Source organism: Centrocercus urophasianus, unplaced genomic scaffold, assembly GCF_019232065.1.
Source record: "Centrocercus urophasianus isolate 14NV4802_14NV808 unplaced genomic scaffold, USGS_Curo_1.0 seq_4, whole genome shotgun sequence".
NCBI classification, from domain to species: Eukaryota; Metazoa; Chordata; class Aves; order Galliformes; family Phasianidae; genus Centrocercus; species Centrocercus urophasianus.
In genome coordinates this window covers 266,582-275,049 of record NW_024884977.1, presented here as the reverse complement: position 1 = coordinate 275,049, position 8,468 = coordinate 266,582, and positions in this window count along the sequence as shown.

Genomic DNA, 8,468 nt, shown 5'->3' with positions numbered 1-8,468 from the left:
TTTTTTTTTTTTTTTTTTTTTTTTTTTTTTTTTTTTTTTTTTTTTTTCCCCCTTAGATAAGCAGAAAAGCATGCAATGAGAGCCAGGCAAATCAACTAGAAAGTTTTTGGACTGTGATAGGAAAAGGCTCAGTTTCCGGAAGTTGTAATTTCATGAGCAAGTACATCTAGAATATTCTTAAGGCTTTGTTTTGGTCTATGTGAGAAAGACTCATTGCGTTCTTTATGGAAGAGAAGACATTATCAAGGCAATTAAGTTATTTCTACTAGGCACAGTCTTAGAAATATCCAGGCTTTCAATGATTAGCTCAGATTTTTGTGCAGTTAACTTTGTTCTGGTCTGGCTTCAGACCAAGGGCCTTACAGGTCTAAAGTATCAGTGTGCTCTTTTTGCCAGATTCTGTATCCTCTGCTCTGAGCACTGTGCACACTTGTAGCAAGTCTATTCATAACGTAAAGGACAAAGGCTTCTTGTGATTAAAGTTTACTTTATCAGTGCAGATCACATTTTGATGTAAACCCTTAAAAATTCTAATTGATTAATGAGTTTCAGATGGTGGTTCCCCTCCAGTGCCCCTCCTAGCATGTACAGTGTGCTCCAAGTTGAGTTGGGAAAGCTCCAGGAACCTTGGGCTAAATTGGTTGTGGCCTAGTTTATAAGGATAATAAAATAACTAGAAAAATTGAACTTCCCTTCAGAAATACACTTGCTGCATCTGTGAGCTTATGGTTTATCTTCTTGTTTATGGTGGCAAGAAAGTAAGATAATAAATATACGTGTTCAAGGTAATGCAGACAAGAATGATCTGTTGTTCAGTAGCTCTTCAAGAAGAGTTTTGAGATGTGGAGGCAGAATCATAGCTTTAAGAGTGATTCAGTTTGCTTTTACATATAAGGAACCTAAAGGAAAGGTGACTTTTGTTCTGTAGTAAACTGAAAGTTGCAGGTGATAAAGGTTGGTTGAGTTGATCTACCAGTGAGTAACTGGCTTCTGGTTGTTTTCCTACTGCTTCTTTTAGTCTCTCTTAGGTACCTCAAGTAGCGTAGCTTTCACGATTCCACTTAGGGAAGTTATTTCACTGTCTAGCAGATCTCACCATTGGGAAGTGTCCTGACATCACAAAAACCAATTACAAGAGTTGTTAGTTATGTATGTGGCTCTCAAAAGAAGACATTCCTATATGTTATTTCTTTCCCTCCATTGTTTTTGCCTCTAAGTTTCTGTGCCCGTGCATATGTATGTAATTGAGAGTATGGAAAAAACAAAGAGCAGTTTTCAGTCTGCAAACTTAACTTATTCTCTCCAAATCTGAAAAATATGTTAACAACAAGGTATAAAAACTAGAATCAGTTTTCAACAGTGAATGTGCTGATGCTTAGACTTGCTAAGTGTATGAAAGTAGCACTTGCTTATGTGTAAGTGCCGACTGCAAGAACAAGTCCCACTTTATGGGCAGCCTCATTTCTGGTCACACAGATGTGTGTTTTGTTGCTACAGATCTATTTATGAATGTTGGGTCTTATTTAAGCTCCTTTTGCACTCAGCTTACAGTAAGCAAATGCTTCACGCAGTCCACTTAAACTCCAGTAAAGTTTCAAATTTCTGTTCTTTTCCATCTGCTTGAGGTGATTAGAGCTAGCAGGGAGATCCAGCAGAAACCCTTGCCAGATACTCATGAGCTCTGTTCTGGCTTTTGATCCTCTGTCTCCTCTCTTTCCAGGATGGCTGCTTTCCAATAGCATTACCTTCTCTCTAAGACAGCAGGAGATTGTCTGCAGTTATAGCCGATACCCCTCTGTCAAAGCCAATGTGCAGTCTAGTGTTCAAGTTACAGTTGCTTCAGAGAAAACTATTGCTGCACTTGTCTAAGTTGCTGTCTTCTCTTTCTACCAGTGCCAATAAAGCTATTGCACAGTTGTCTGCATATTTTTTGCTTCTACAACTGGGTAGCTAACACACTTCCCCTTGTCATATTAGGGAAAACCTCATTTCACAAACTTAAAGCCTAAGTATTTACTTCTGTGCAAGATTTTTGAAATAGTCTTTGAACCCAAGCTCCAAAGCAGAGCTATGCCATCTTCTGTTTAAGCTTTGTAGAGCAATTAGGCCACTGAATTGGCATACATGCAGATTTTCAGCCCTAGATAACTGCTTTGGCAGCCAGTCAATTACCTTGCTGATAAGCAGCAGCACCCATATGGGCCAAAGCAGGTCTCTGCTACACAGGCAAGCAGTGTGTCTCATAAAACTTACACCATGCTGGTATGGTATCAAGGGAATGTCATACAGGACCTTGGCATCAAAGATGATTTGATTGGTATCTAAACACAGTGCTGTATTGGCTTCACGATTTTTCCATTTCATAAACGCTTTTCTCACCTTATTCTAACTGAATTGGAAGAGAAAAGCTTGTTTCACTAGTTATTTAGCTTGTGTGCTAATTCTTAAAACAAGAGAGAAGATAGCTTAGCAAGACTTTGTCCCTGATCTGGAAGAACTGTAACGTGATGCAAGTTAAAAGAAATGGTTCAATCCTCCATTTGTTTATTGAGATCTAAGGGCACATATTATGATTAGGAACAAGGTTGAAGCAACAATGACACTTGTGTAATGGAACACTGCATAGTCAGCAAGTACTCAGTATAAGCACTGTACATACATGCTAGATTGATGGTTTGGAGTGAAATGTTGCTGAATTGCCTGGTTAATTCACAGTATGGAGCATGTGTGTTTTCTCTGTGTGAGTACATATATATGTATTTATGCACACTCATGTACAAACTTGTATTACATAGAGTAAAATTAATGTTTTCATCATAATCATGCAGATTCTCCTTCTCTGGAGATATTCAAGACCTGCCTGGACTCCTACCTGTGCAGCCTGCTGTAGAGGGCTGCTTTGCAGGACTCAATGATCTCTGTAGGTCCCTTCCAGCCCTACAGTTCTGTAATAATACTCTGTCTTTGTTGAGAAATAGTGTTACCAAAATCTTACAAGGAAAGAAAGGCTGTTGGAATAGGAAATGGAGTTGAATCCAGGGGCATGCAACTGTGAGCACTTAATTGTACAACCAGTCTTACTTTACAGATTAAGTGATCCTTGACTCCTGTGTGTTTTAAGTACAGAGGGTATCGTTGAATCCTTTTGTTGTTCCGGTTGGCCCCTCCAAAAGCCCAAGGAATAACAGAAGATTATTTGTTTGATTGCTTTGACCTGATGATCATTAACAGCAGACAGTGTAAGTTACACTGCTGGCAAAATACAAGGAGCGAGCTACAATAAACACAAAACTAAATGTGCCACTGTAAACCCAAATAAAAACTTCTCTGTTTGATAGAAGTTAGCAGAGAGAAATATAATCTTTTAGTGCATTGAATCTGTTACAAGTCTCTGTGTGTACTGTAAACTATCCTACATGGAATTCTTCAGCTAGACAATAAGTCTGAGAATTTGAGATGTCTTCCTCTTATTGACAGAAAGCAGGGGGGAGGAAAATATAACCAGGAACAAAACAATGAAAAGTAGCTAAAGATCTCTCCCAGACTGTCTTCAGAATAGTAGGGGAAAGCTATAGCTTGTTGAGGAGAAAAACGTATCTTGAAAAATACTTACATATACCTCGATTCAGCTTCAGCAGTTTATAGAAGGATATAGCATTCTATAAAATGAGAAATTTGTTGTTTGTGTTGTCAACAGTTTTAAAAAGCTGCATATTAATGAGTTGATGGTACTATTAGAAAGCAGTGAGTTTAGGAAAAACAGTACTTTTCTGGCTGCTTTGTTCATACCTTGCGTCTGCCAAGAGAAAAGGATGAAATAGTTGTTGGAGCCAAAGAGAATTGCCTTCTCAGCTGTGTTGGTGTATCCTTGAACGCTGCTGTCTGTCTCTGTGGCAGGATAGTTGTTTTCTCTTAACAAATTTCTCAGTGCTAAATTGTCAGTAAAATTCTTTCCGGCTCTCCAGAAAGTAAATATATTAAGATGATGGAAGGAGGTGAGATAAAATAGTTTGGGTTGGAAGGGACCTTGAAGATCATCCAGTTCCACCCCCTCTGCTATGAGGGGGTTTTCTTTCTGCAGTGAGACTCAGAGATTTCTTGAACTTCATACAGCTGACCACTTTTTTGTGAAACAGAAGGTAGTCACTACTTGAGACTGGTGTTACTAGTGTTCAGGCTGCCCAAAGCCCCATCCAGCCTGGTCTTGAACATCTCCAGGAACAGGGAATCCACAGCTGCTCTTGACAGCTTATGCCAAGGCCTCATCACCTTCTAGGTAAATAATCTTCTCCTAATGTTGAAACTAAATCTGTGTTCTTAGTTGAAAGCCATGACTCCTTTTCCTCTTGCTACACCCCCCCATTTTTCTTGTAAGCCCCCTTCAAGGCTATTATAAGATCTTTGCAGAGCTTTTATTCCTTCTCTAAGCTGATTAGTAGATACTTCTTTACTGAAATATGGTGGTGGCTTAAGCTAAACTTAGGAGTTCACTAGCAACCAGCGTTTGCATGAAGAATATTTAACAATTTGACAGTTTCTGACATGCACATGTAATTTGATCTCTAACATGCTATCTCCAATGGAGTTTGTGATAGGAAGCAAGTTATGCTTTATGCTATTTCTCAATGGCTGACTTTTGTTGCACTAATTCCAACAAGAAGGAGTTTTAGCAAGTTTAAGGCTCATTCTCAGAGAAGAAGGGGGACAAAGGAGGAAGAAGACAACGTTGTGTCAGAAATGAAACTAAGCATGCGAAGAGATCAAGTTGGATTGTGTATTAGTTCATCTGTGATTCATCAGGGTTCTTAGTGAAGAGTCATCATCAATATTAACTTTCTCATTCTGCTGTCCTCACTTTGTATGCCAGCTCCACAAAGTAACCCACACCATTTCAGTAATTTTCAGTAATTTCAGTAATAAAATATTGTTAATTCGGGACTACTGTTTCAAGCAGACTGCTATTCCAATCCCAGTACAGAGATGACTGTCATTCTCAGTTTACAGCTATTTTTGTCACCTCAATTTGTCTTTCTTCTTTCCTTCCTTTCCTACTCTGAGAATCAGTGTCTTGGCCAGGATCTCAGCTCTTACTAGCCAAGGAACTGCTGAACTCCAGCACCCCTGCATGCTTCAGTCAGAGCTCTGTTTATCCCACTTTTCTTTCAGCAGTGAGACTCAGATTTCTTGAACTTCATACAGCTGACCACGTTTTTGTGAAACAGAAGGTAGTCACTATTTGAGACTGGCAAATGGGACGCCCATCTTAAAAAGGGCTGGAAAGATGATCTTGGTAGCTACAGACCTATCATCTCACCTCAGTGCCAGGGAAGGTTATGGAACAGATAATTTCAGGAGCTATCATGAATCAATTAAAGGTCAACCAGGGATCAGGCCCAGACAGCATGGGTTTATGAATGGAAGATCCTGTTTGACAAACCTGATTTCATTCTATGACAAGGTGACCCGTTTAGTGGATGAAGGTAAGACTGTCAATGTGGTCTACCTGGATTTCAGTAAGGCCTTTGATACTGTCCCCCACAACATCCTCATGGAGAAGCTGGCTGCCCATGGTTTGGACGGGCATATGATCCGCTGGGTGAAACACTGGCTGGATGGCTGGGCCCAAAGAGTTGTGGTCATTGTTGTTAAATCCAGTTGGTGGCCGGTCATGAGCGGTGTCCCTCAGGGCTCAGTACTGGGGCTGCTTCTATTTAACATCTTTATTAATGATCTTGATGAGGGGATTGAGTGCACCCTCAGTAAGTTTGCAGATGACACCAAGGTGGGAGGCAGTGTTGATCTGCCTGAGGGGAGAAAGGCACTACAGAGGGACCTGGATAGTCGATGGGCCAAGGTTAACTGTATGAGTTTCAATAGGGCCAAGTGCTGAGTCCTGCATTCTGGTCACAACAACCCCAGGCAACCTACAGGCGTAGGGAAGAGTGGCTGGAAAGCTGCCTGATGGAAAGGGACCTTGGTGTACTGATGGACAATCGGCTGAATATGAGCCAGCAGTGTGCCCAGGTGGCCAAGAAGGCCAATGGCATCCTGGCTTGTATCAGGAATGGGGTGGTGAGCAGGACCAGGGAAGTCATCCTGCCCCTGTACTTGGCACTGGTGTACTTGGCATCACCTCGAGTGCTGTGTTCAGATTTGGGCACCTCAGTACAAAAGGGACATGGAGGTGCTGGAGCAGGTGCAAAGAAGGGCAACAAGGCTGGGGAAGGGCTTGGAGAAAAAAAGGGCTATGAGGAGAGACTGAAGGAACTGGGGCTGTTCAGTCTGGGGAAAAGGAGGCTGAGGGCAGACCTTATTGCTCTCTTCCAATACCTGAAAGGTGCTTACAGCGAGAGCGGGGTTGGTCTCTTCTCACTGGTGACAGGACAAGGGGAAGTGTCGTCAGGTTGCACCAGGGTAAGTTTAGGTTGGATATTAGGAAAAACTTCTTTACAGAAAGGGTTGTTAAGCACTGGAATAGGCTCCCTAGGATGGTACCATCCCTGGATGTGTTCAAAAACCATTTGGATGTGGTGCTCAGGGACATGATTTAGTGGAGGGTTGTTAGAGTTAGGGTAGGATGGTTAGGTTGCGGTTGAACTTGTTGATCTTTTCTAGCCTGAGTGATTCTATGATGCTACAATTATGATGCATATTTAAGGATAGCCCTTCATTTTAGAGCTGAAGTAATATCTCAGTTGCCTAAATTCTCTGTTCTGATCACAGAGAGATTGGTTTGAAGTGTAGACATACTGTGGTGCTCTTTTCACAGACTGACAGGGAAACCTAAGTTGTTTTCCTGTAGCTGGTCCAGAAGCCTTCCCTCTCTTTTCTCTAGCTTTGAAACAAACAACAGCAAAAAAAAGGCAATTTTCAGACCATAGAATTACTCTAGCCTTCCTGGTGGCAACAACCTATATAGTATCTGTCTGTCTGTCAGCATGTTATCATGTTGATTGTTATAAATTAACTCCAAATTCCACATATAGGCTGTTAGAGATGGAGGGGTTGGTGCACCTTTCCTGAACAGAATGTTGTCTCCCTGGAATACCTGTTAACACAACCCAACTCGGGGAGTGCACCTTGTGATAACCTTCTATGAAAGCAGAGATCCCTTTAGGGTCCCATGATGAAAATGTTTGCATGCATCCCCAAAACGTAAAATAACACAATAATTCAGGTTGGAAGGAATCTCTAGGGACCATCTACTCCAACCTTCTCCTCAAAGCCTGTAAGAAACTTGAAAATACTTTCAGTGAAGAGGTGCATTGTCTTAAATATTTCTTCTTAAAACAATTTTGCTTTTTTCAGGTTTTTTGTTTTGTTTTGTTTTGTTTTTTACGGTGTTTATCAAAAGAAACAAATGGCAGGATTTTTCTCTTGCATCAATTTTTCGGTTTATTGGTATCTATGTGGCTCAATGTTTCAGGAAGTTTTTCCCTCTTTGCTTTATTTGTGTGTTGCGTATGAAGTGAATATTGATAAATGAATGCAATGGAGTTTTCAAGGTGATTCAAAAGATTTAACTTTGCCTCTCAGTAGAGTGGATAGACTCCAGAAATCACACAAGAAAGTTACTATAAGGACTTTTTTTTTCCTGTAAACCAAGCATGGAATTTGCCTGTTTTTTTTTTTCCCTTGTAATCTTTGATGATGAGATGGAATTAGTTATCCATCTTGATTGTGGTTCTGACTGTTCAAAGTGAAGCAGTGAGTTAAATGAATTGTTCTGAAGACTAAGAACAACTTTAAAATGCTGTTGTGGTAACCCTTAAGTTGTTAGGATCATGTAGTTAGAAGGAGTCCATTTTGCCAGTGACACACTAGAGGGCTTTTTGGAGTCAACAGCATAATTCTTTTTTCTCTTCCCTTGAACAAAACGAATAGGTACAGCTTGGATGTAACCAACCAGAAAAACATTGATCCAAGCGGAAGTTTTTTGAAAGTCAGTTTCATGAACAGAGCTGTACCTCACTTACATATTTTGGTCTGTCTTAAATTCCTTTGCTTCCAAAGGACCTGTGATACTTGAGGATATTTACTGAATTTATTGATCCCACATTGACTGAAAAGTCTGTCTGATTTCAGTGAGAGATATATTTATAGTGAAAGCTGTGTCTACCTACTTCAAAAGCAACTACCATTTCAGAACTGGGGTAAGGAGTCTGGTGCTCTCAACATGATATAAGAAGATATTTTTGAGGAAAAAGGAGATTATTTAGCCATGCTATGGTTTAGTAAATGCTGCACAATTTTGATGTAAATATTAAATATCCCAACTAGTTTTTCATGTATTTGGAAATGTAGCCTGCAGCGCAGTTTTATGACGATTGCTTTTTATATTCAGTAAGCATTTTCCTTTTGGCAAAGGATTTAGCTATTTACTTATTTACTCTTTTTGTTCCAGGTTTCAGTGGTATAGTATAACAAATGTTCCCTCTCCTCTCCTCTCCTCTCCTCTCCTCTCCTCT